Raw genomic sequence first — 26,232 nt, 5'->3', positions numbered from 1 at the left:
CAATGAATTGAATTCGTAAAGTTGGTTCTAGAATTAATTTTTGAAAATTGATCATGAATCCAAGGCACTGGAGAAGGTGGATTGATGATTGGAGTCTCTCTCTCTTGATGGGCCTATTAAGCTAGCCATCCAGGTAAGGAAATTAAGGGTTAAGTCCTGGGGGAATTCTGTGCTACTGTGGAATGCAGAATTTCCCCTTCCCACAGATTTCCCCCTTCACCTTGCAGAATCCAGGCCACACTGCCGCTCTAAATGCTATCGCAGGCAGGATCATGGCAATAATCAATAATGGCTCCACAAGCCTGCCAGAAGAGGAAGAGCATGATCCTCGGAAGCACGACATGGGTCAGGATCACAGGAGACCGCCTAGCTCTGTAGGTGTAGTCTCCAGGCAGGGAGGACCTCCTCTCTGTACAGTCTGATACTTTCACCAGAAGGAAATCATTAAGTGAGAAAAATGGGAAGGCTCTATGTTTTCTATACTATTATTTAAATGAAAATATTGGATTGCATTGAAATGCAGAATGAATTTGCAAAAAATAGTGTTATTTTGACAAATGTGCAAAATTTGCAGAATTTAGAAAATATGCGCACAGAATTTTTAATTTTTTGGTGCAGAATTCCCCCAGGTGTAAAGGATGTAATGGTATATGTGCATAAGCATCCTTGAGAACTAGAATGTACACCCAGTTGTCTTGTTGAATGAATGGAAGGATCATACTCAAATAAGTCATTTTTGCTCAGTGTGCAACAGCAGCCAAGAAAGCAAATAGAATGTTAGGGATTATTAGGAAAGGAATGGAGAATAAAACAGAATATCATAATTCCTCTGTTTTCGCTCATGGTGTGACCTCATCTCGAGTACTGTGTGCAGGTCACCACATCTTAAGACAGATATAGCAGAATTAGAAAACATACAGAGAAGGGCGACTAAGATGATAAAGGGGATGGAACAATTCCCCTATGAAGAAATGCTAAAGAGATTAGGCCTCTTCAACTTGGAGAAGAGACAGCTGAGGGGGAGATATGATAGAGGTCTATAAAATAATGAGAAGCAAGGAACAAGTAAACATTAAATCAATGTACTCTTTTGAAAAGTACAAAGACCAGGGGACACATAATGAAGTTACTAAGTAAATACATTTAATACTAATAAGAATTTTTTTTAACTCAACGCATATTCATTGTCAGAGAATGTGGTAAAAGCTATTAGTATAGCTGCATTTAAAAAAGGTTTGGACAAGTTCCTGGAGGAAAAGTCCATTAACCATTAAGGCAGAATTGCAGAAAACCACAGTTTATTCTTGGGATAAGCAGCTTGGAGTCTATCTTCTCCTTGGGATCCTGCCAGGTACTTGTGACCTGGCTTGGCCACTGTTAGAAACAGGATACTGGACTTGATGGGCCCTTGGTCTGATCCAATATGGCAAGTCTTTTGTTCTTATTTTGAATGTCTCCCGATGAAGATATTAATTGAGATTCTGGAGAACTAGGATGGTTCTAGACCTCCAGTCTTCTTAGGAATTGAAAAGTATTGGGAGTAAAACCCTCGACTGTGAAGAAAGGAAAGTACTTCTTAAATTGCATTTTACAGCATGAGCTGTTGTACCTCGTGTTACAAAAATGGAAAGTGAATGGGGTTGGACTGTGGCACAGCTGTATAAGGGGTTAGTGGTTGGCATATGAAATTTAGAGACAGTAACCCTGCTGTACTATTAAGACCCATTGGTCCTTTGATATTTGGCAAAGATCATAGAAAAATTTGTCAACAGCCAATTATCAGAATACCTGGAAGATCACAACATCCTCCACACATCGCAATATGGATTTCGCAAAGCTCTAAGCACCGAATCCCTCCTCATCTCCCTCACAGATCATCTCATCATGGGCATGGACTCTGGTCACTCCTTCCTTCTAATACTCCGACATCTCGGCAGCATTCGACACGGTGAATCACTCCACTCTCCTTAAAAGACTTTCGGACATCGGGATAACAGGTACGGCCTTCAAATGGTTCGACTCCTTTCTCACGAACAGAGGCTACAAAGTAAAGATCAACAATAAGGAATCCCCGCTCATCAACACTACAAGAGATGTCCCACAGGGCTCCTCTCTGTCTCCTACACTTTTCAACCTATACCTTTCTCCCCCTTTGCCAGCTGCTTACGAATCTTAAACTCAAACACTATCTCTACGCCGACGATGTCCAAATCCTGATCCCAATAACCGAATCCCTCACAAAAACACTGAAGTTCTGGGACAACTGCCTCCGAGATATCAACAACCTCCTTACCACCTTAAACCTTGTTCTTAACACGTCTAAGACAGAAATGCTCCTTATATCTCTCAACCACAATGATAACATACAGTCAAGTCACACAAACACCCTGGTCAGCCAAGCAAGAGACCTCGGAGTTATAATTGATAACCAGCTAAATCTAAAAAAGTTCATCACCAACACAACCAAGGACTGCTTCTTCAAACTTCAGGTACTAAAAAGACTCAAACTGCTACTGTACTTTCAAGACTTCAGATCGGTACTTCAAGCCATTATATTCTCAAAATTAGACTACTGCAATTCCATTCTGCTAGGCCTTCCCGCCTCTTCCACCAAACCACTTCAGATGCTACAAAACTCGGCCGCTAGAATTTTAACAAACTCCAACAGAAGAGACCACATTACACCCATCCTAAAAAACCTGCATTGGCTCCCAGTAAACTTTAGAATTCTTCACAAGTGTCTCACCATCATCCATAAAACCATTTACAACAGAACACCCATCGATTTATACTACCCACTCACGCTGCACTTCTCTTCTAGACCCATCAGAGAAGCATACAAGGGCTCGCTACACCCCCCCCCCTCCCAGCCAAATCCACACATCTCTCATCCACCAAAGTTCGAGCCTTCTAGACAGCGGCTCCAACCATCTGGAACTCCATGCCCTCAGAACTTAGACAAGAACCTTGCATACTGACTTTCAGAAAGAAACTCAAGACTTGGCTATTTCTACAAGCCTTCCCCGATCTATGACCGCCACAACTATAACAACTCACCATGGTTTTCCAGTCGACGTACCACATCCCTGACTTGGCTTCTGACTATACATTAATTAGTCCTGAGTTTTATGAACTGACACTATTTAGTCAGGAACATTTGATATTATTACAGCCCTGAGTATATGATATGTATATATTTGAAATAATCCAGTCCCTGAGTATATGTTTTATTATAATCCTGAATTACGACTAGATACTATTTATCTCTGAGTTAGCCATGTCTCTGGCTCTTCCTCCTCCCAGTTCATGTACCCCTGTTTTATTGTAACTTTTGTTCACTTGTTCTCCCTTCGCCTATTGTTCATGTTGATGTTAATGTTTTTTTCACCATTGTTTCTTGTAAACCGATATGATATGATTGGTATCATGAATGTCGGTATAAAAAAAGCCCTAAATAAATAAAAAATAAAAATTTGGTTCCAAACTGATGGAAATAGTTGAATTTTGCCCCCTACTTAATGGTTTGATATTGGGTCTTGAACCATCAAAAACTTTAGCATGGTTTTGCCAGTTGCTGATGTAGTTTTTGCCAGCAACACTGATTTCCTATTGTTTTTGCTGGTTGAGATTGCCAGCGATTCATTTGCAAAGGGAGTAATCCAAATTGATTATGCGATCTGTATGACCTTTTCAGGTAGCATGGACACTTGTAATTCAAGAAAGATGGGTGTATATCCGCAGAGTAGACAATAATTGAATGGCTTCATTCTGTTTGATCTGGGACAGTTTCTGTCTGGTAGCGCCTGAAACCTCAGGGGACCGCCGATGGTCAAATTGACCAGATCTGCAAACCATGGGCGTCTCGGCCACTCGGGAGCTACTAGAATCACCTCCGCCGAATGTAATTCTATTCTGCGAAGAGTCTGACCTATGAGCAATCTAGGAGGGAACACAAAGCAGGACACCTACTGGCCAGGGGAGAACCAGGGCGTCCACACCCTCTGCGCATGGTTCTCTGTGGCGGGCAAAGAAGTGTGGCACCTTGGCGTTCTTGAAGGTCGCCATCAGATCTATGCAGGGTGTTCCCCAATGGGCACAGATGAGATGAAAGGCTTCGTCCGCGAGCTCCCATTCTCCAGGATCTAGACAATGTCAACTGAGGAAGTCCGCATGAATGTTTTCTACCCCAGCAATGTGGGAGGCCGCTATGCTGATTAAGTTCCATTCTGCCCAAGTGATCAGTATACAAGCTTCCAACGCGACCGGGTTGACTCCTCGTTCCTCCCTGACGGTTGATATAAACTACCGTGGTCGCAATGTCGGAGAAAACCGGTACCGACTTGCCTCGGAGAATCAGAAGAAACGCTTGCAGAGCCAACCTCACCACTCTGGTCTCCAGGTGATTGATGGACCACCAGGCCCTCCTCTGAGGACCACATGCCCTGCACCGACTTCCGCTGACAAGCTGCCCCCCAGCCATATAGGCTGGCATCTTTCGTGACCACCGTCCAATCCGGAATCACCAACGGCACCCCCCGTCTTAAGTTGTCTGGGTTGAGCCACCAGCCTAGGCTGGAGCGAGCGCATTCCGTCAGAGGCAAATGAATATGAAACTGTTCCGAGACCGGGTTCCAGTGGGAGAGTAACGCTGATTGTAAGGGCCGCATATGAGCGAAAGACCAAGGAACCAATTCCAGAGTTGAGGTCATGGACCCCAGCACCTGTAAGTAATCGCAAACTATTGGGAAGTGTTTGGTTAGCAAGGCCTGTACCTGACCTTGGAGCTTGACCATACACTCCTCCGTTAGGGATACCGTGCCCTTATGAGTGTCGAACAGAGCCCCCAAAAACTCCAAGGACTGGGAGGGAGCCAGTGGACCCTTTGTAACAATTGCAGCACAAGATCAATTGCTTCTTGGCAACGCAAGTCCAACTTTGCTCTGATCAGCCAATCGTCCAAGTACAGATGTACAAGATACCCCTCCTTGCGGGGCTGCACTGCCGCCACCACCACCATGATCTTGGTGAATGTCCTGGGTGCAGTGGCTAGTCCAAACGGCAGGACCTGGAACGGATAGTGGCATCCCAAGATGGAAAACCTTAGAAAACGTTGATGATCTTCCCGGATGCCGATGTGCAGATAGGCTTCGGTGAGATCCAGAGATGCCAGAAATTCCCCCTATTGCACCGATGCAATGAGGGACCTTACTGTTTTCATACGGAAGCGAGGAATCTGCAGGCATCTGTTAACCCGCTTGAGGTCTAGAATGGTTCCTTCTTTTTTGGGTACCACGAAATAAATGGAGTACCGGCCCTTTCGAATCTCCTCCGATGGCACCGGCACGATGGCTCCGAGGTCGAGAAGCTGCTGTAGAGTCTCTTGTACCGCTCTGCACTTTGGTGTCTGACTGCAGGGAGAGACCAGGAACCACTGGTGGGACATGCGTGCAAAATCTAACGCGTAACCGTGTCTTATCACAGAAAGGACTCACTGATCCAACGTGATTTTGGCCCACTCCTCGTAGAACAGAGTCAGTCTGCCGCCCACTACTGGGACCAAGGAATGAGCCGGCTGCCCATCATTGCAAGGTTTTTCCACCCGGTGCGCCCTGGCCGGATCCAGGCCTACTGAAACGCCACCCCCGAAAGGACGGAGTGTAGGACTGCTGCCTGCTGGCGGTTGTGACGAAAGGAAGAAAACTGATCCCCGAGAAGTCCAGGCCCTCCGACCTCTGCGAAAACGAGACCTGGAAGGAAAAACTCCTCTCGACTTCGGCTTATCTTCCGGCAGACGATGTACCTTGTTCTCGCCCAAGGACTGGACCAGGTCCTCCAGTTCCTTCCCGAAGACCAGCTTACCTTTAAATGGCAGGGAGCCTAGTTGAGCCTTGGAAGATACATCCGCAGCCCAGTTGCATAACCACAAAAGACGTCGTGCGGACACTGCCGACACCATGGTCCTAGCTGATGTACGAAGCAAATCGTAAAAAGCATCCACACTGTAGGCAATGACGGCCTCCAGGCGTCCCGCCTGTAGAGCTTCTTCTTGGGATAGTGACTCATTGGCAAGGAGCTGCTGCACCCATCGCAGACCTGCTCGCAACAAAAAATTGCTACACATAGCTGCCCGGATCCCCAGGGCGGATACTTCAAAAATCTTTTTAAGCTGAATTTCCAGCTTACGATTCTGCAGGTCCTTAACGGCTGTTCCACGCGTGACCGGAATAGTGGTCGTCTTCGTGACCACAGCCACGGCTGCATCCACCTTAGGAACCCTCAAGAGCTCCAAGGCCTCCTCGAGTAGGGGATAGAGCTTATCCATCACCTTCGCCACCTTAAAGCCCAAGTCCGGAGTGTCCCACTCATTAAAAAAGTAAATCCATGGCTGAAAAAATGGAAGGGGAAGGACGAAGGAGGCCCCCGTAGACCCAACACCACAGGGTCCGTAGCTCCTAGGTGAGACTCCTCCTGAGGAAGCTGGATTCCTAGCTCCCCCAAGATAGCAGGGATAAGGGGTCCCAGTTCATCTCTGCGAAAAAAGACGGACCACCTTCGGATCATCCCCGTCCGCCCCATGAACCCCCCTCAGACCGCCTTGCTGTTGCTCGATCTCTCCCTTTACCCCCCTCAGGGGCTGAGAAGGCAACTCCTGGTCATCTTGGTCTAAGTCTGAGGAAGAATCGGGGTTAGCCACCGGGGTTCTTAAGGGCTTAGGCCGCTGGTCAGACAAGGAACCCGTGTCCTGAAAAGCCTGAGCCCGCTTCGGAGGCTGGGGCTGGGAGTCCAGGAGAGGCCTTTTCTTACTCGCCTTGCGAGCTTTAAAAGCTTTATGCATAAGCAGGATAAAAATCGGAAGAAAATGAAGACTCCGATGATGTATCATCTGTGTCCCCTGCAGCAGTATCTTCTGCATTATGCCTGCCACTATTCGCAGGCCTGTCCCCCTCAGAGACCCCACGCTGAGGGGACAAACTCTGAGGAAGGTCCTCCTCCCCAGGTGCTGCCTGCGCTGCTGTACACACCGGCCCCAAGGGAGGCAAAATGGCGCCCGCAGCCGCCGACCTCGAGGGACCTAAAATGGCGCCCGTTCCTGCGCTGCCCAGGAATCGCAGCCAGCAGCTCCCCAAAAGCACCCATAACGGTCTGGACCCTGAGGACAACCCCCTTCGGGGTCACAGAGGCACCCTCACCCCCGGAAACACAACCTTCATCAGAATTTCAGCTTAGAGTCCTTCGAACCTACATCCGCCATGGAGATTGAAAACACCCTCAAGAAAATCAAACCATCCTCCCATCCATCGGACCCACTACCTACAAACCTGCTCACCGCCATCCCAAACACCATCGTACAACCCATTGCGGATATCATCAATACCTCTTTAGCTCAAGGCACAGTACTCAATCAGCTAAAACTTGCAATTCTTAAACCTCTACTGAAAAAAAACAAACGCCTCACCATCCGACCCAGCTAATTTCTGGCCCATCGCAAACCTTCCCCTGATTGCCAAACTGACGGAAAAAGCAGTCAACAAGCAACTATCAGAATACCTAGAAGAACACAACATTCTCTCTCCTGCTCAGTACGGTTTTCGGAAATCTCTAAACACTGAGTCCCTTCTGCTTTCTCTCATGGACACCATCATCTTGAACCTGGAGAAAAAACAATCATACCTTCTGGTGCTTCTTGATCTATCCTCAGCTTTTGATACGGTAAATCACAAACTACTCATAGACCAACTAGCAAACATAGGCATCAAAGGTACTGCACTCAGCTGGTTTAAGTCCTTCTTGTGCAACAGGTCCTACAAAGTCAGAACAAACAACAAGGAATCTCAGCCTGTCCTGTCAGACCAAGGTGTACCTCAAGGCTCCTCACTCTCACCCACCCTCTTCAACATCTACCTCCTTCCCCTCTGCCAACTTCTCTCAAATCTTAAGCTCACCCATTACCTTTAAGCGGATGACATACAGATTCTCATCCCAATCACAGAGTCTCTTCAAAAAACCATCACATACTGGAAGGACTGACTACAACCAATTAAACTACTTTCCAGCCTTAACCTGGTTCTAAATTCCAACAAAACGGAGATGCTACTTATTTCACACGACTCACGTATCAACTCATCAAGCTCCCCACAATCCACTACCTTAAACATTGATTTCGCCCCGGACGTCAGGGATCTAGGAACATGGCTGGATAACCAACTAAACTTTAAAAAATGTATAAATATCACCACTAAAGACTGCTTTTACAAATTACAAGTCCTCAAAAAGTTAAAACTGCTACTTCACTTCAACGACTTCCGTCTAGTTTTACAATCTATCATCTTATCAAAATTCGACTACTGCAACTCTATCCTACTCGGACTCCCCACCAATAGTATCAAACCTCTACAGATGGTGCAGAACGCCACCGCCAGAATCCTCACAAACACCAATAAAAGAGATCATATCACCCCCATTCTCCGCAACGTACACTGGCTACCCATCAAACACAGGATCTTATTCAAAGCTCTCACTATCATTCATAAAGCAATACACAACACCACACCCATCACGTTAAGGACACAACTTCGACCGTATACATCTTCTAGACCCATCAGAAGCGCCTACAAAGGCACACTATTTGCCCCTCCTGCAAAAACATTATTAAGGAAGAGAGCACTTTCAACTGCAGGACCTCACCAGTGGAATGCTCTCCCCCCCCAGACCTACGCCTCGAACCTAGACTACCAGAGTTTAAAAAAAAGCTAAAAACCTGGCTCTTTAGGCAAGCTTTCCCATTCACATAATGTAACTAGGTTATCACGATCTTCTTCCTTAATTTCAAGTTTCCTAACCCCTTCTCCCCTTGCCATCCTTCCGCACCTCCCTTCTTCCTCCACCCCCGGAGAATGCGATCCAGCAATCTATCCATTTTATGCCCTCATCTTTATCCTCTTCGGCTCCCCCCCCCCCCTTCCACCCTGTTCTTCTGTTTCATGTTAATCCATCTGGCAAACCATTGTTTATTTGAATTATTAATTTATTAATTTGTATTTATCATCAACTTGTTATATTCAGACTCACTGTTTAACTCGTTATTTGTATAGCTTATGGAGACTCACTGTTTACTGTTCCATGTAAAAAGCCCTGGTCGGGCTTTTAAGACCAGGGCAATTTGCCGTTCTATGTAAACCGGATTGATTTGTATCTTATACAGGAATTTCAGTATATAAAAATTATAAATAAATAAATACGCAGCGCATAGGCTGTCCCACGATAGGCGTGCTCGTGCCATGCCGCAGGCCCGACGTGGCATGGGAGCAAAATAAAACTACCCCCCCGAAAACACGGCAAAACGGTGCCAAAACACACACACACCCCACGATCGGAAGGGCCACGGGAATCAAGCCGCACTAACAAGAAAAAATGCCGTTTTTTTTTTTTTTTAAACATGTACCTGTTCGGCAGCCTCTGGGTCCTGAACCTACTGGGGGGGGGGGGGGGGGGGGGAGTGAATCGGGCTCCCCAGTATCACCCCCAGTACCTGAGCGTGTTGGCAAATGGGTCCTCAGCCCGCAACACCAGCTGCCTCTGTAACCAGGGGGGATGGTCCTGTCAGGACCTCACAACCCCCTGGGAAACAGGAGACCCTGACCTGCGGGAACACAATGCGGTCTGTCTCCTGAAAAGAAACTGTCCCTATCTTTTTTTTTCTTTTTTTTAAACTTTTGCCTAACTCTATCCTAGCTGTAAGCTAGACCCTAACCACAGACTGAAGGTTTTGCACCTCCTCCACCTGCTGGAGACAGAAGAATACTGCCAGACTGTAGGTGGAACCATCCTAGATTAGCAACAAAACTCTGCCTTAACTTCTTTCTCCATCTGCTAGAGAGGGGGCAAAACCCAGGAGTCTGGACTGATCCGGGTACGTACAGGGGCCCATTCACTACTTGGGTGTAAATTTAGGGCTTGACATTGCGGCACTAATTCCGAATAATTACCAACCCCTCATGCGAAGTATCATGAGAGACCTCAACCAATGGGACAGACTTCAGCTTTCCTGATTTGGTAGGATAAATACCATTAAAATGAATATATTACCCAGACTGGGATATCTCTTTCAGGTTTTACCTTGTCTCCTCCCAAAACATGAGTTGAAATCCCTTTTGAAGAAAATGTAGCGGGTAGCCAAGATGGTGTCATATAGCAGCAGAAGGGAGGGAGGAGTGGGTCTCCCGTCTTTAATGCACTATTATGTGGCCGTTCAATTCCATTCGGTAATTGAATGCCATGATCCTAATTCCACCAAGCAATGGGTAGAAACAGAACAGCCCTTGATAGAGGACACCCCATTGCACACCCTGGTTTGGTCGGAGGGACTCTCCAATCAGGCTCTCAAAGACCTTCCACCCCCTTTACAATGAACCTATCGTTTATGGAGATGTTAGAAACGCAAACTGGTGTGGAGCAAACAATATTCGCTGCTTTCATCTATCCATCATTTGAGAGATTTTGCTGGTGGGAGATTAAAATTCAGTATTTCTTCGATGGGAGAAATTGGGGCTTACTTGTTTGGGGCAGTTATGGCATAATGGAGTAATAGCATTTGATCATTTACGACAGGAATATGGCCTCCCTAAGTTTGATTTTTTAGCCTATGCCCAGTTGAAACACTTTCAGGCCGATACAGTATAGTGCGGCTCCGGTGGAGCGCACTGTTAACCCGCGTTTGGACGCACGTTTTCGACTAGCTAGCTTTACCCCTTAAAAGTCATGCTCGCCCACGACTTTTACTGTATCGGCCTGTTTATTAGTACCAAAGCAGTGGAGACAGATCTACAGCAAGGTCGTTCTCTTTTTGAAGGGTACTGCATCTTGGCTGGTAAAGTTCAAAAGCATCTCTCAAAAATATATCAATTATTGATAGATCAAGATGGTATTCAAGGAACCCATATTACAGCTTGGGAGTCAGACCTGGGGGTCACGTGGGATAGGGGCCAATGGGAAGAATGTTTTCGTAATCTAGGTCGGGTTTCTATGTCAGCTGTCTTGATGGAGAATAGATATAAACTCTTATATCGCTGGCATTACTCCCCGGCTCGTATAGCCAGATGGTCTCGGGGGTCGATTACCTACGTGCTGGCAGCAATGCTCCCAAATATGTTCTTTTTTCCACATGTGGTGGAGTTGTCCTCATATCCAGAGGTTCTGGAAGGTCTGTCAGAGTTGGGTCTGAATGTGTATTTGAAGTGAAGAGCTGTTGCTTTCACATACATTGATAGTACGGTATTCCTATGATACCTTGATTAGTGGGGTCTTTGAATAGTTTTATATAAAACAAAGAAAAATAACTTTAAAAATTGTCTAAAAAACTCTAAGGAAGAGTATGGTTCAAGTAAAATAAAGTAATTTTGGACCTGTAAACTACAGATGGGTTGTACATGTTACATACCCATGTAGCACAGAGGTCCTACAAACGCAATAAAAATTGTGCGTGGTTCCACAGCAATATTGATGTTAATGGATACACCAGATTCTTTGTTTAGTTTGATGTGTGGGTCCTTTAGCTGCACCACAGTCTCCTGAATTTTGTCCCCAAAGAGGTTATCACCAGCACAGGGTAGGTCAGCCAATCTGTCCTGTACCTCTGGTCTTAAGTCGGAGGACTTCAGCCAGGCCCACCTTCTAGCACTAAACCCCGACGCGGAGACCTTGGAGGCAGTGTCAAAGATGTCATACGCAGCGAGGACCTCATGCTTGCCAGCATCCAGGCCTTTTAGGAGCTACTACCCAGGAAAAAGATCTAGGCATCATAGTGGATAATACTTTAAAATCGTCGGCTCAGTGTGCTGCTGCAGTCAAAAAAGCAAACAGAATGTTAGGAATTATTAGGAAGGGAATGCTTAATAAAACAGAAAATGTCATAATGCCTCTGTATCGCTCAATGGTGAGACCACACCTTGAATACTGTGTACAATTCTGGTTGCCGCATCTCAAAAAAAGTTGCGATGGAGAAGGTACAGAGAAGGGCAACCAAAATGATAAAGGGGATGGAACAGCTCCCCTATGAGGAAAGACTGAAGAGGTTAGGGCTGTTCAGCTTGGAGAAGAGACGGTTGAGGGGAGATATGATAGAGGTCTTTAAGATCATGAGAGGTCTTGAACGAGTAGATGTGAAGCGATTATTTACACTTTCAAATAATAGAGTAGCACATTTTTAAGCTCTGGAATTTGTTGCCAGAGGATGCGGTTAGTGCAGTTAGTGTAGCTGGGTTCAAAAAAAGGTTTGGATAAGTTCTTGGAAGAGAAATCCATTAACTGCTATTAATCAAGTTTACTTAGGGAATAGCCACAGCTAGTAATTGCATCAGTAGCATGGGATCTTCTTAGTGTTTGGGTAATTGCCAGGTTCTTGTGGCCTGGTTTGGCCTCTGCTGGAAACAGGATGCTGGGCTTGATGAACCCTTGGTCTGACCCAGCATGGCAATTTCTTATGTTCTGGGTTATGTATAATTGGTAGGAAGCAATACGAGATATCAGCATTGATCCATGAAAGACTCATCTGCCAAATGCTTCCAGGGATTTCTGTTTCTTCCCTGGAGGAATGAGGTTTGGAACATTTTCCCTTTTTCTGGGCTGATTCTACAACCACAGAGTGATGATCCAGTTGTGATCTTTGAAACCCAGGAGCTGCCTGTACAAGATAGGTGGCATCTGTCTTACAGTTGACAGGTGGTACCGTACATTTGGGTGCTCCCAATTCCTCTTTAGTAGATCAATGAGGATTTCATGAATAGGAATAGACATGATTTCTTTAGGAGCATCAAGAAACTGGAGAACTTCCAGCATCTTGTGTCCTCTTCTGTCTGAAGCTGAAATGGAATAGTCTCAGACATTTCTTTAATGAAATTAAAGAAAGACAAATTCTCTGGAGGAGAACGTCTTCTCTCATCAGGGGGAGAGGGCTCTGATGGCAGATTATCTGTATCCTGGGAGGAATCACCAGTCCAAGGATCATAAGGTTGATCACCAGCTCCCGTAGGATCTCCAGAGGGGAGTAGTGGTGCTATTCCCGAAGGACCAGGTCTAGGCACCAAAAGCATAGGAGGTGGCACCGACGGCATCGATGGAGGCACCGATGGATGAGTCAGTGGTAAGATCCCAGACGGTGGTATAGATACCTGTGTTTCTTCATCCTCTGATGACAAAGGTATCGGCGTGGAAGGCAGTGGACATACCGGTGTCCTCTGTTCCAGCGGTGGAAGAGCACCGATCAACGCATCCAGCCTGCCGAGCAGCGGTGCGAGCGCCGTGGGAATCGGGTCAGTGACTGGGGATGGCATCGATACTAGTGCCGATGGAGGTTGGAAGCCCTGAAGTGCCTTACCAATGGCCTCTTGGATCATCCAATCCAATTCCTCGCAGAAGCCTGGGGGTGTGGAACCCCAGCTCCGGAGTAGGAGGCAGCACTGGCGTAGCCGGAGGATCCACCAGTGAAAGTGGAGTCGCGGCTCCCTGCACCAATTAAGGTGGGGAACACCTCGGTGACCCAGTTGCAGAGGAGGATGGGGCCTTCTCTGGACGGGATTTCTTTATTGGTGGCTCCATCGAGGCCGATGCAGAGGGCTGCCTGGATCAGCGGACTGAGCCTTCCGATGATAGTGTCAACGCTTTTCTCAGTGTTCCCCTCGGTCCTTCTCCTGAGGCGATGAGAAAGAAATAGACACCTTTGGAGTAGTCAATGCCGGTCGGGCCATACCGGTGTCTCGCTGCTGTCGAGAGGTCGATGGCCTCGGCTCAGATGAAGTTGAAGCGGTCGATGGAGTCGAGGGTTTTGACTGAAAGAGAAACTCCATCTTCTTTGAGCAGGCTTTACGGCCCTTCGGCATCATATGGGCACATTTAGTGCAAGTTTTCATGTCATGGTCAGACTCCAAACATAATACACAAACCCTATGCGGGTCTGTGATGGACATTGTCCGAGGACAATCGGGGCACCGACAAAAACCCGATGCCATGGCTTCGACAAACATTTAGCTGCGGTGCGGTCGATGGCCGGTAGGCCCTGAAGGGAAAACTCGACGGGAATCGACCACAACTAGGGTAAAACCTTACCTTTCGACCGCAGAGTACTGTTATCGGTAGGGGGCCCCTATGGGGTAGAAATTTTTTTAAATTCTGAAAGAAGTTTCCGTGAGGAAAATTCCTGTCAGGAATCTCTAGAGAGCTCCTTAACCTGCGTGGCTACTACTGTGCGGAAAGAAGAAGACTGAAAGGGGACCCCTGCTGGATACAGGATTAGTGTCATGCTGGGCATGCCCAGTAGGTACCAGTCAAAGTTCTAGAAACTTTGACAAAAGTGTTCTGTGATTGGGCTCCATCCTGATGATGTCACTCATATGTGAGGACTACCATCCTGCTTGTCCTGTGAGAAGGAACAGCTTCCCTATGAGGAAAGGCTAGGGAGGTTAGGGCTGTTCAGCTTGGAGAAGAGACGGCTGAGGGGGGATATGATAGAGGTCTTTAAGATCATGAGAGGTCTTGAACAAGTAGATGTGAAGCGGTTATTTACACTTTCGGATAAAAGAAAATTATTCCTTACCTGCTAATTTTCGTTCCTGTAGTACCTTGGATCAGTCCAGACGGTGGGTTATGTCCCCTGTCCAGCAGATGAAGTCAGAACAAAAACTCTGGGGGGAGGTCCTATATAACCTCACCTCCCTTAGCTCCCTCTTCAGTAATCAGACTAACAAAGCCCAGAAGAAAGGAAAACGGAGGGATCAAGCTCCTCCAATGCCCAAAAGGCCATATTAAACGAAGTTAAAACTGGCGAAAACACTAACCCCCAAGGGAAACCTGCACAAACAGAACTGTGAAACAAGACAGACCCTGGAGCCCCAGGGATCTCAGGAGAGTAGCAGAAGTACAGTCGAGCAGAGGCATAACCACACAACCCCCAACAAACAAACAGGGAGGGTGTCTGGACTGATCCATGGTACTACAGGAACGAAAATTAGCAGGTAAGGAATAATTTTCTTTTCCCTGTACGTACCAGGATCAGTCCAGACAGTGGGATGTACCAAAGCTTCCCTACTCTGGGTGGGCCGAAGACAGCCCTGCTCGAATGACCCTATCACCGAAGGATCCAAAAACTGGAGCCCTTACATCCAAGCGATAGTGCCTTGCGAAAGTATGGAGGGACTTCCAAGTCGCCGCTCTGCATATCTCTTGCATAGATACTGACGTGCTCTCCGCCCAGGACGTCGCCTGGGATCTAAGGGAGTGTGCCTTAACCCCCAGCGGCGGAGACCGGCCAACGCCGAGATAGGTGGAGGCAATCGCCCCTTTCAACCATCTGGCAAGCGTGGCCTTGGAAGCCATATGACCCCTCTTAGGCCCCGACCAGAGCACAAAAAGGTGATCCGACACCCGGAACTCATTAGTGAACTCTAAGTACCGCATCAAACATCGCTTGACATCCAAATTACGAAGCTCTCTGGAGTCCGCGGCTGAAAAGGAAGCTCCACCGACTGGTTGAGATGAAAGGCAGACACAACCTTAGGTAGAAACGAGGGTACCGTACGCAACGAAACACCCCCCCCCCCTTCCGTGAACCGCAGGTAAGGATCTCGACAGGACAACGCTTGGAGCTCAGAAATATGGCGCGCCGAACTGATCGCCACCAGAAACAGAGTCTTAAAAGTGAGATCCTTGAGGGTGGCAGCACGAAGGGGCTCGAAAGGAGGCCCACTGAGAGCTCGGAGCACCAGGTTGAGATTCCAAGAAGGACAAGGTGGCTTGGTGGGTGGCCTCAGGTGCCTTACTCCTTTGAGGAAACGCAAGATATCCGGGTGGGAGAACAGCAAGGACTCATCCCCCTTGTGTAGGAAAGCTCCCAAAGCCGCCACCTGTACCCTGATGGAATTATATGCGAGCCCCAAGTCCAGCCCATCCTGTAGGAAGGCAAGGACCTGAGGCACCGAGGCGTGGGTCGGATGAATAGCGTGAGACCCGCACCACGTCTCAAAAACCTTCCAAACGCGCACATACGTGACGGAAGTGGATGTCTTTCGAACCCGAAGCAGCGTCGAAATCACCGCCTCCTGATAGACACGACGCCTCAGCTTACGCCTCTCAAAAGCCAAGCCGCAAGACAAAAGCGATCGGCCTCCTCGAAAAATATGGGACCCTGTCGCAGCAACCACGGGAGATGACAGAGACGTAACGGCCCCTCCATCGCTAAGTTGAGAAGGTCCACGAACCACGGGCGCCGGGGCCACTCCGGGGCCACCAAGATCACCGGTCCCTGATGGTTTTCTATCAGACGAATCACTTTTCCCACCAGGGGCCAAGGCGGAAACACATACAAGAGGATCCGCCTGGGCCACGGAAGGACTAGCGCATCGACCCATTCTGCGTCGCGTTCTCGCCAATGGCTGAAGAATCGAGGAGCCTTTGTATTGTCTGCCGTGGCCATGAGATCCATGTGGGGACTCCCCCACCGACGAATAATCAATCGCATCGCTTCCCGAGAGAGCTCCCACTCCCCGGGATCTAGGTGCTGTCGACTGAGGAAGTCCGCCTGAACGTTGTCCACGCCTGCGATGTGAGAGGCTGCCAGGCAAAGGAGATGAAGTTCCGCCCACTGCATCAGCTTGTCCACCTCCCACGAGACATGTTGACTCCTCATGCCTCCCTGACGATTGATGTAGGAAACCGTGGTCGCGTTGTCCGAGAGGATCCTGACAGCCCGATGCCGCACCAGAGGTAGGAAGGCCCACAAAGCCAAGCGAACCGCTCTCGTCTCCAAGTGGTTGATGGGCCACCGTGACTGCTCCGCCGTCCACCTGCCCTGGATGGAGTTCTCCCGACAGACCACTCCCCAGCCAGTGAGACTGGCATCCGTGGTCACCACCACCCAGTCCGGAACCTCCAGGGACACCCCCTGGGCCAAGTGACGAGGATGCAGCCACCAGCGGAGGCTGAGGCGAGCAAGTGCCGGAAGCGGCAGAACCACTTGAAAATCCCGCGAAACCAGCAACGCCTTCTGGAGGGGCCGGAGGTGCGCAAAGGCCCACGGCACCAGGTCGATCGTGGAGGCCATGGTCCCCAGAACCTGCAGGTAATCCCATGCCGTTGGGGTCGTTAGAGCCATGAAACGCAGTATCAGCTCGCGCAGCGCCCTCATTCTCTCCGGTCCCAAGAATACCTTGTCCTCCTTTGTATCGAACCGCGCGCCCAGAAAAGTCAATGTCTGAGAAGGGTCCAGGCTGCTCTTGCCAAAGTTGATGATCCAACCCAAGGACTGAAGCAGTTCTACTACTCGATCCACTGCCTGGAAGGCTTGGGCCCACGACTTTGCCCGGATGAGCCAGTCGTCCAGGTAAGGATGCACCAGAATCCCTTCCCAACGCAGGGCCACCGCTACCACCACCATGATCTTCGTAAAGACGCGTGGAGCCGTTGCCAAACCAAAAGGCAGAGCGCGGAACTGGAAATGTTGTCCCAGAATCTTGAAGCGCAGAAAGCGTTGATAATCCCGATGGATCGGGATATGAAGATACGCCTCCGTAAGATCCAGCGAAGCGAGGAACTCCCCTCGAACCGCCGCCAGGACCGAGCGAAGTGTTTCCATGCGAAAATGGGGCACTCTGAGAGACCGGTTGAGGGTCTTGAGATCCAGGATGGGTCGGAATGTACCTTCCTTCTTGGGTACCACGAAGTAGATGGAATAATGTCCCCGGCCCAGCTCGGCTGCGGAAACTGGCACTATCGCCCCGAGGGATAGGAGGCGGTCGAGTGTCTGCCGAACGGCTCCCTTCTTGTGGGCGGACCCGCAAGGAGAGAAAAGAAACCTGTCCCTGGGCGCGTGAACAAAATCCAATACGTAGCCGTGTTTTAGGGTATCCAAGACCCACTGATCCGACGTTATTCGGACCCACTCTTCGAAGAAAAGAGGAAGTCGACCCCCTACCCGAGAAGTCGACTCGTGGGTCGGCCTGGCATCATTGCGCAGTCTTCGCAGGGGTGCTTGATCCTTGGCCCTCCTTTCCGGGCCTGCGCCCTCGAAAGAACCGGTTCCAGGAATGAGAGCATGAGGACGGAGTCCTAGGTGGCTGCTGTTGCCACGCAGGCCTGGATCGGCGCTGGTTGCGAGATCGGTTCCTGGAGAAACTGAACGATCTCGTAGACCGAGGCCTATCCTCTGGGAGCTTGTACACCGCATTCTCATTGAGGGACTTAATGATTTGATCCAGATCTTCCCCGAAGAGGAATTTACCCTTGAATAGAAGCTACCCCAGACGGGTCTTAGAAGAGGCGTCCGCAGACCAGTTGCGCAGCCACAGCAGTCGCCTTGCCAAGACCGCCGCTACCATGGACTGCGCCAGAACCCTGAGGTCATACAGGGTGTCCGCTCCATAGGCTATCACGGCCTCCAGCCTGTCCGCCTGCTGAGCCTCAGTCGTAGGTAAGTCCTGTGATGTGAGGAGCTGCTGCACCCACCATAGACCCGCTCGCTGAGCCAGGGAAGTACAGATAGCGGCTCGCAGCCCAAGCGCCGAGACCTCAAAGATCCTCTTAAGGTACAGCTCCAATTTCCTGTCCTGTAGGTCTTTCAGCGCGTACCACCCTTAACCGGGATGGTGGTTCGTTTCGTGACCGCCGAAACCACCGAATCCACGGCCGGGACCTTCAAAAGCTCAAGGAAATCTACCGGAAGGGGATAGAGCTTCTCCATTGCCCTACTGACCCTGAGAGAAGCCTCCGGCGCATCCCACTCCCAGGAGATCAACTGCAAAAAAGTAGGGCAAGTGGGGAAGCCCTTAGCCATGGGACGAAGACCCGCGAGGAGGGGATCCCCCTTCCATACCTTGGGATCAGGAGCGACCGGATCCGGAGGGGCATCGATGTCCATCTCCTGTAAAATATGAGGGATAAGCTCATCCAGCTCATCCGCCTGGAAAATGCGAAGGACCCTCGGATTGTCCCCTTCCATCTGAGCTGTCAAGGTGGGGTCATCCCCTGTTGGATCCTGTAGGAGGTCCGTCGCTGGTCCCGAGTGCGCTCCTCGTGTGTCCCCAGCCAGGTCCCAGCTGCTCCTCGGAGGGATGGCCACCGTTCCGTGGGAAGGATCCCCCCCCCCAGGGAAGAACCGTGCGCGCCAGTGTGGGAGAAGGAAGCCCCATAGGAAAGCTCAGGGGCAGACTGCTGCTTTGAAGAAAGGCCCTATGCATCAGCACCACGAACTCCGGAGAGAACGCGTGCACCCCCGGACTGGGAAGGTCCGGGGCCTCCCCGCCCGGGAAATGCTGTTCCTGCTCCCCACTAGGCGTGAGAACGGGCGCTGACGCCGGGACCGGGCTCTCCGCGGCCCGAACTGAAACGCCAGCCTCGCCTTCTGCAAACAAAATGGCCGCCGCTCCCGCGCTCAGCGGGAACGGGGCCTGGTGCTTGCAAGCCGCGCGGTCCTCGTCGCGAGCTCCTGTGCCGTCTCCCGGGCTATCCCTGTCTTCCCCCGCGGGAAGACAGGTCGTGCAGAGCCCCCCTTGCGATAGTCGGCCCCCCTGCCGACCGCACTCGAAGCAAGCCATAGACCTCGACATCGTCAGGCACAGGAAGAGGCAGGAACAGGCGAGTATCGGCGGGAAAAACCCCCCACCGCCGGCCAGACCGTGCACGCGAACCAACCGCCCCGCCGACCTGAGCGACGCCGCTGAGGAATCTGTCCTCCCAGCGGTGGGTGGCCCCGGGGAATGTTACGTCGCGGGGCCGCGGGTCATCCGGCAATAAACCGCCGCGGTGGGGGAGGGGGGGGGATCAGCACCAGCCGCGCGCCCCCACGGTCCGACACAAAACTCCCAGAACCGGGGAGTTTTTTATGTCCAACAACAAAATTACCTAAAAAAGGAAATTCAACAAAAAAGAACACACTTACCCCCACACAAGGGAAGGGCAGAAAGAAGGGAGACAGGAAGAAGACGACAAGCCTGTCCACAAACTCCCCCTGCTCCCTCAGCAACTTCCTTTTTTTTTTTTTTTTTTAACTTGATCCCTCCAGAACAACAAGAGACCTAGCAAGCTAAATCCCTGTGCTGGGGACGAACCGTCCCCTGCTCACATCTGCTGGAGTCAGAAGATACTGAAGAGGGAGCTAAGGGAGGTGAGGTTATATAGGACCTCCCCCCAGAGTTTTTGTTCTGACTCCATCTGCGGGACGGGGGACATAACCGACCGTCTGGACTGATCCTGGTACATACAGGGAATAGAAGGCCTAAGGGGCATTCCATGAAGTTAGCAAGTAGCACATTTAAGACTAATCGGAGAAAATTCTCTCTCACTCAATGTACAATTAAGCTCTGGAATTTGTTGCCAGAGGATGTGGTTAGTGCAGTTAGTGTAGCTGGGGTCAAAAAAGGTTTGGATAAGTTCTTGGAGAAGTCCATTAACTGCTATTAATCAAGTTTACTTATTTATTTAAAGGCTTTTATATACCGATGTTCATGTACTGGTACATATCACGTCGGTTTACATAGAACCAAAGTTGGAAATTACATCGAACAAGAGGTTACAAATAACAGGGCAAATAACAGGGCTAACTTGTAAGAGATTATAGAAAAGGTGAGAACGATTTAAAATTATTACAAAACACACATAGTAAATAACAGTCAAGCTCGGATTAACGAAAGCCTTCTTTCGTTAATCCGAATAGCCACTGCTATTAATTGCATCAGTAGTATGGGATCTTCTTGGTGTTTGGGTAATTGCCACATTCTTGTGGCCTGGTTTGGCCTCTGTTGGAAACAGGTTGCTGGGCTTGATGGACCCTTGGTCTGACCCAGCATGGCAATTTCCTATGTTCAATATTATATTGCACTGGTGGCGAATTGCTGCCTTTTCATGGGTAGGGCTATTGCTGTTTCATTTCTTGGAGTTAGTGCTGCTGAGGTATGGCAGGTTTGACAGACATGTACAAAGTGGGATTTGTTTATATTATTTTACAATGCACCTGGTGGTAGAGGGAGTTTGTGATGTGGTTGTTAAGACATACCAGAATCAGAATATCTTTTTTGTATGGCAAGTTGTACAGAGAAATGCCTTAGTTCTGCTCTACACCCATTGTTAGGTAGCGGGGAACTTCTGTGGATGCAGAGCATATGCTTATATTCAGTCCCATGATAGTCATGTGTTCAGTGTGTCACACATGTGAGCATCGTCTCTCAGATGAGTCCTAATAGAAAAAAGGTTGAGAACCACTAGTCTAAACGATTTTACTTTATTATATTCACCTTTTCCAATTGAACTCTCTTTCTATAATTAATTTCCTTTTTTTTTTTTTTTTTTTTAAAAACACATCATCCCATATTTTCTACTAAACATTGCCTTCACACACATTTTATTTACCCTCACAGATCAGAGGCACTTATTTCTTTTCTAAAACAAATGTCCCCACCTAAGAATTTTGTATGTCATCTGTTTCAATAGAAAAACTGGTGGTTTACAGGCTTTTACAGAAAATGTGACTTTACCTCATGATACAAAGTCATTTTGGACAAAGCACAGCTTGGTGACAAAAAAAAAAACAACGACTCACATAAAAGCCTTTTGGCTCTCATTAAGAAACAGGATATAAATGTACCCGGCTACTAGTGTCAATCAAAATAGCTCCAATTTCTGTCTCTTAAAATCCCACTTCAACTCCACTTTTGATGTTAGTTTATATAATATTAAACCAATCTTGAACATTGTTTACATTTCTCTATAGGATATTGGTTATAGGTTTGAAAAGTAATGTCTGCTTAATGTCATGAACGCTGTAGATACCTTAAACATGGTAAACTATAATATAAAAGGTATTAACAATGAAAATTATATTAAAACATACCTATTAAAACACTAAAGAATTATTATGCCATGTATATGGTTTACCGTCCCAACATGATCACTTTTTTCCATTAGATCCAGAAAACATTTCTTCCCTTCATTAGTTATCTTGATGAATTCTATACATGCCAATTTACATAAATTAAATCTGGTTTCATTATGGCTTATTTTATAAAATAAAAATATTCTCTCCTTGGGTCATCCTGAATATAGGTCCATATGAAATCAGTTCTATAAACTACAACACAGAACTCTGTTATAATCTAGTGTCCAGGGATAATATATAAAGCTTTTTATCACTCTAAAACTTTGAGCCTTTGGCACTTCCTTATTTTTTAAGGAATGACCTGGGAACTGTTGGTCCAGATGATAAATGTCAGCAAAATTATTACATTTATAAATTATTAAATCTGGTCTTTACTTATACTATGGCATACCCAGGTCTGCGTTTATATCCTGTTGACTCTTGCTCTGTCAGCAGGGCCACTGAGAATTATCTTGATTTATTTTATTGCCCCATATAAAATTGCTAGCTTTAAAAACAAGTCACACAGTTTTACGATATAAGAGGACAATTAACATCTTCTGAACCATAAGAATACAAGAATGTTATATGTTCTCAGGGTTTTGTAGGTCCCTTCTTCAAATGGGGCTGTACTGGTTATGGACGGCTAATTTTAGAATTAAAGAAACACCTTGTGTGTATGCGATGCATTTTTCATATATAACTCAGCATATGGAGGACTGAAATAAAGCACTGGGGTAACATATGTTAACTTTCTGAAGGGGGGGGGGGAAGGGTAACCTGCATGGAGCAGGTCTTTTATCTGCCATTATTTACTGTTAGCACAGCAGTCAATTGAAAAATGTTAAAAAGGGGTTTGAAGTTCAACCTCTTCACCCTCAACTCCTCCTCAGACTTTCATCCCCTTCCCCAGAATCACCCTCTGTATTTCCAACTCCCCAGAGGACCCTATCCCCCTCACTCTCTAAATAGATCCGACACCACCGCCGCCTCCCTCTAAACTATCCCATAGTCACTCTTTGTCCTTTCAAACCCTCCATCCCCGAGATTCACCTTCTGTTTTCCTCCACCCCTGACTCCCTGAACTCACCTGCTATATATCACCTACTAGACTCTCCTCAGCGCCTGCCACTCTCTCCGTCGTTCTCACTCACACTACTCCTCCAATTCCTCCTCCCTCGGTTGGAAACCACGGAGCATGCGCACGAGATAACGCAACTTTAACAGCCGAACTACAGGTCCCGGCACCATCCGCGCTGTGGCGAAGCCTGCTTCAAACGGTCCTCAGGGAAGCGAGCTCAGAATTGGGTGCGGATTCCCTGAGCTGTGAGCCTCGGACTGGGTCTGTTACCGACTCCCTTTTTCGTTTCGGGGTTCGGGCGCCCCAGCCTTCTTCTAGTGAGAACTTCCCCGAACCACCTCCCGGCAGTCCTCGGTAATCGCGCGACAAATCCCAGCATGCCTCGGTGCTCCCGCCTGAACTTTGTCTTCAGAATTAGGACTGTTAAGGGAACCTGGGCTTTATGTGATTCCTGCGCCTTCAAGCGTCAGATGATAGGGGCTGTAGTTCTCAGCCTCCTTCTTACTTCCACTTTTGTAAAGAGGAAACACATCGACCTGTTTACCAAAGCTAATGGCACCTGACTCTCTAGAAGCCTTGAAATGCTCAGCCAAGGGAGCTATAAGAACTTCTCTAACTTTCCTCAATACCCACGGCTGTATTTCCATCTAACCCCATGGCTTTATCTACATTTAGGTTGGCTAGCTCCTTAAAAAAATGTTTACCTCACTTCCAATCCTATTTGTGTAGTTTGCTGTAGTGCTGCTGCTCATCAGCCTCTATCTATTCCTCCCTGTCACTTTTGGGTCTCACAAAGCTATTTTTGTGCTTCCTTCTATCATTAACCGATCTTAAAAAAAAAAAAAAGTAAGCTCCCTGGTTTACCATATTTGCTATTTTTTCTTCTATTAGCTTTTCTAGACAGTCACCTGCCTTCCTTTTTTTCTTTGATCTCGTTATTTATGAACGCCAACCCTTTTTTCCTTACCTTTTCAGCTACTTCTTTAGAAAAAGATAGTAGCCTTTTTTTCTTCTTCTCAATTTATTTTCGTATCAAGACAGTTAGTTGCTCTTATGTCACCTTTTAGTTTTAGCAAATAAGGTAATAGGCGAAGGTCCAACCATCAAAAATGAGAAACCAATAAGGAAAGGAAGGACATGGAAAGTTCAACTAGTGTCCAAACAGTTCAAAGTTTTATTTGTATTCTAAGCAAGCGAAACATTCAAGCTATCAGCATCCAGCCAAAAATATTCATGTCAATAATTTCACAGTCTCCCGCCATGGGCCATGTTTCAAAAAAACTGCATCGGGAGGGCACCTAGCCAAAATGGAAACTTTTTTAAAAACAAAAAGTCAAGTTGATAACAAAAGGACATCAATAACTGGAAATACACAAGTATATATATATATAAACAAATATATACATAAATATATTCAAATACACAGGAAACAAAACAGGAAGAACAATATATACATAAAGTCCTTCATAAACAAATATGTATAAAGTGAAGTGTTTACATTGTCAAATTGTATAGAAGACAGCTTATATTAGAAAAATATATTTTCAGTGGTTCCAGACATTTAAAAATGTAAGAGAAGTATCAAATGATATAGGATAATGCAAAAAGGCGTTCGAAAAAAAAAGACAAACACCTGCAGAAAGTAAAATACTCGAGAGAGAGAAAAAGAAAATGGTAAGTCGGTATGAAATCTGAAAAATCACAGAGAAGGAATATTAAGCACAGAATGTGTAGAAAATGGAAAGAGAATATATAAAGGATTAGAACAACTTACCCCCAAAACAGAAATTCTATCATGTGGCTTATGGATCCTTAAAGAATCCAAAATGGATATAGACGACCCACACTTTTTGAACTGGTGGAACCAGATTCTAAATAAGTGCAGTTTTGATTTGATGATCATCTGCTCTTCAGGAACAGGTCACAGCATAAATTGATTCTCTGCAGCATCAAATCAATGCCGATGACTTTTCTTCACAACTCACTGATTTCAGCAACAATCTAAAGTTACAACAAGAACTAAAATCTTTTAAATATAAAAAAAATTATCTGTGATGAACAGGACTATACACAAGGAAATATCTACCCATGGCTGTCCAATCCCAAGCCTCCCAAGAAAAAGGTCACTTTTGCCTCTTCAGACGAAGCCTCCGGAGAATCCACAATTCACTTAATCTTCCTTTGTTTCATCTACTTTCAACATGCCTACTTTTTTTGGACCGATGCTCAGAACATCTCTTACCACACCAACCACATCCATGTGGCTGCAACCATCCTCAGAGCCCTACAAGGGCTCTATGTCTAACCAAATCATAGCATCACATCCAGAAGGATCCATGGTTATAACCATTCCCTCTTCTTTAGTCATTAATCTTTCTTCAAAAACTTTGAAAACATCAGAAGTTGTTGTCCTTGAAAAGGGTCTGTCCTTCATCCCCTTCCCATACTATGACCCCTTTGAAACCCATCTCTTTTTTCAATGCTTTCTGAGAAACCTAAATATTAAGCTCTTTTTTGCCACCAGGCCTTCCACCCCTGAAGGTTCACAGATTCATCAAAAATCATTGTGGGTCTAACCTGACCTGGTAGACCCACTACTGGCATCCTTTGAGAGACTTGTTCTTTTTGATTTGCATCTTTTTGAGAATAAGAAAAAATGGCTATTTCAAAACTTTACTAGAAACAACTGTTTGGCTATAAAATCTCTCCACTCTGATTCCTCTATTATAATCAAACCAGCAGACAAAGGTAAAAGAATTGTTTTGATGGACTTGTCAAAGTATCCCTCTGAAGTGCATTGGAAATTAGCTGTCCGCTCTTATTACTTGCCACACACTGAAGATCCCACTAGCAGACTGAGTGTGCAGATTTCTGAACTGGTGAGACAGGCATCTGATGCTCACCTTATCACGGGAGGCACATTTTCTGATTGAACCCTCTCCTTGTATGCCTGTTTTCTATATTCTCCCGAAAGTCCACAAATCTTTAATTAATCCCCTGGTACGTGCAGTTGTATCTGGTATAGGTTCATTATTAGAAGTTTTATCCCGGTTTGTTGACCTGTTTTTAAGAACTCTGGTCCCTTTAGCAAAACCATATGTTCATCTTTAAAATCATGAAAGGTCTAGAACGGGTAAATGTGAATTGGTTATTTACTCTTTCAGATAATAGAAGGACTAGGGGGCACTCCATGAAGTTAGCAAGTTGCATATTTACAACTAATCAGAGAAAATTCTTTTTCAGTCAATGCACAATTAAA

At 47.1% G+C, this 26,232-nt stretch overlaps 1 protein-coding gene across 2 annotated transcripts in view; it reads right to left on the bottom strand.

Annotated features, from left to right (window-relative positions):
- Positions 1-23,336, bottom strand: part of FAM234A (family with sequence similarity 234 member A) — a 155,007-nt gene extending 131,671 nt beyond the window's left edge. The window contains exons 1-2 of one of the 2 annotated variants that reach the window (XM_029576783.1): positions 22,983-23,336; positions 1,789-2,040 (exon numbers count right to left, since the gene is read on the bottom strand). The gene's annotated coding sequence lies outside the window, so the exon portion shown is untranslated. The remainder of the gene's footprint in view (positions 1-1,788; positions 2,041-22,982) is intronic. The other variant, XM_029576782.1, reaches the window with a different exon arrangement.
- Between the last annotated feature and the right edge of the window lie 2,896 nt (positions 23,337-26,232).

Source organism: Rhinatrema bivittatum, chromosome 14 (assembly GCF_901001135.1).
Source record: "Rhinatrema bivittatum chromosome 14, aRhiBiv1.1, whole genome shotgun sequence".
Lineage (NCBI taxonomy): Eukaryota > Metazoa > Chordata > Amphibia > Gymnophiona > Rhinatrematidae > Rhinatrema > Rhinatrema bivittatum.
This window is presented reverse-complemented; position numbering and strand designations above follow the sequence as displayed.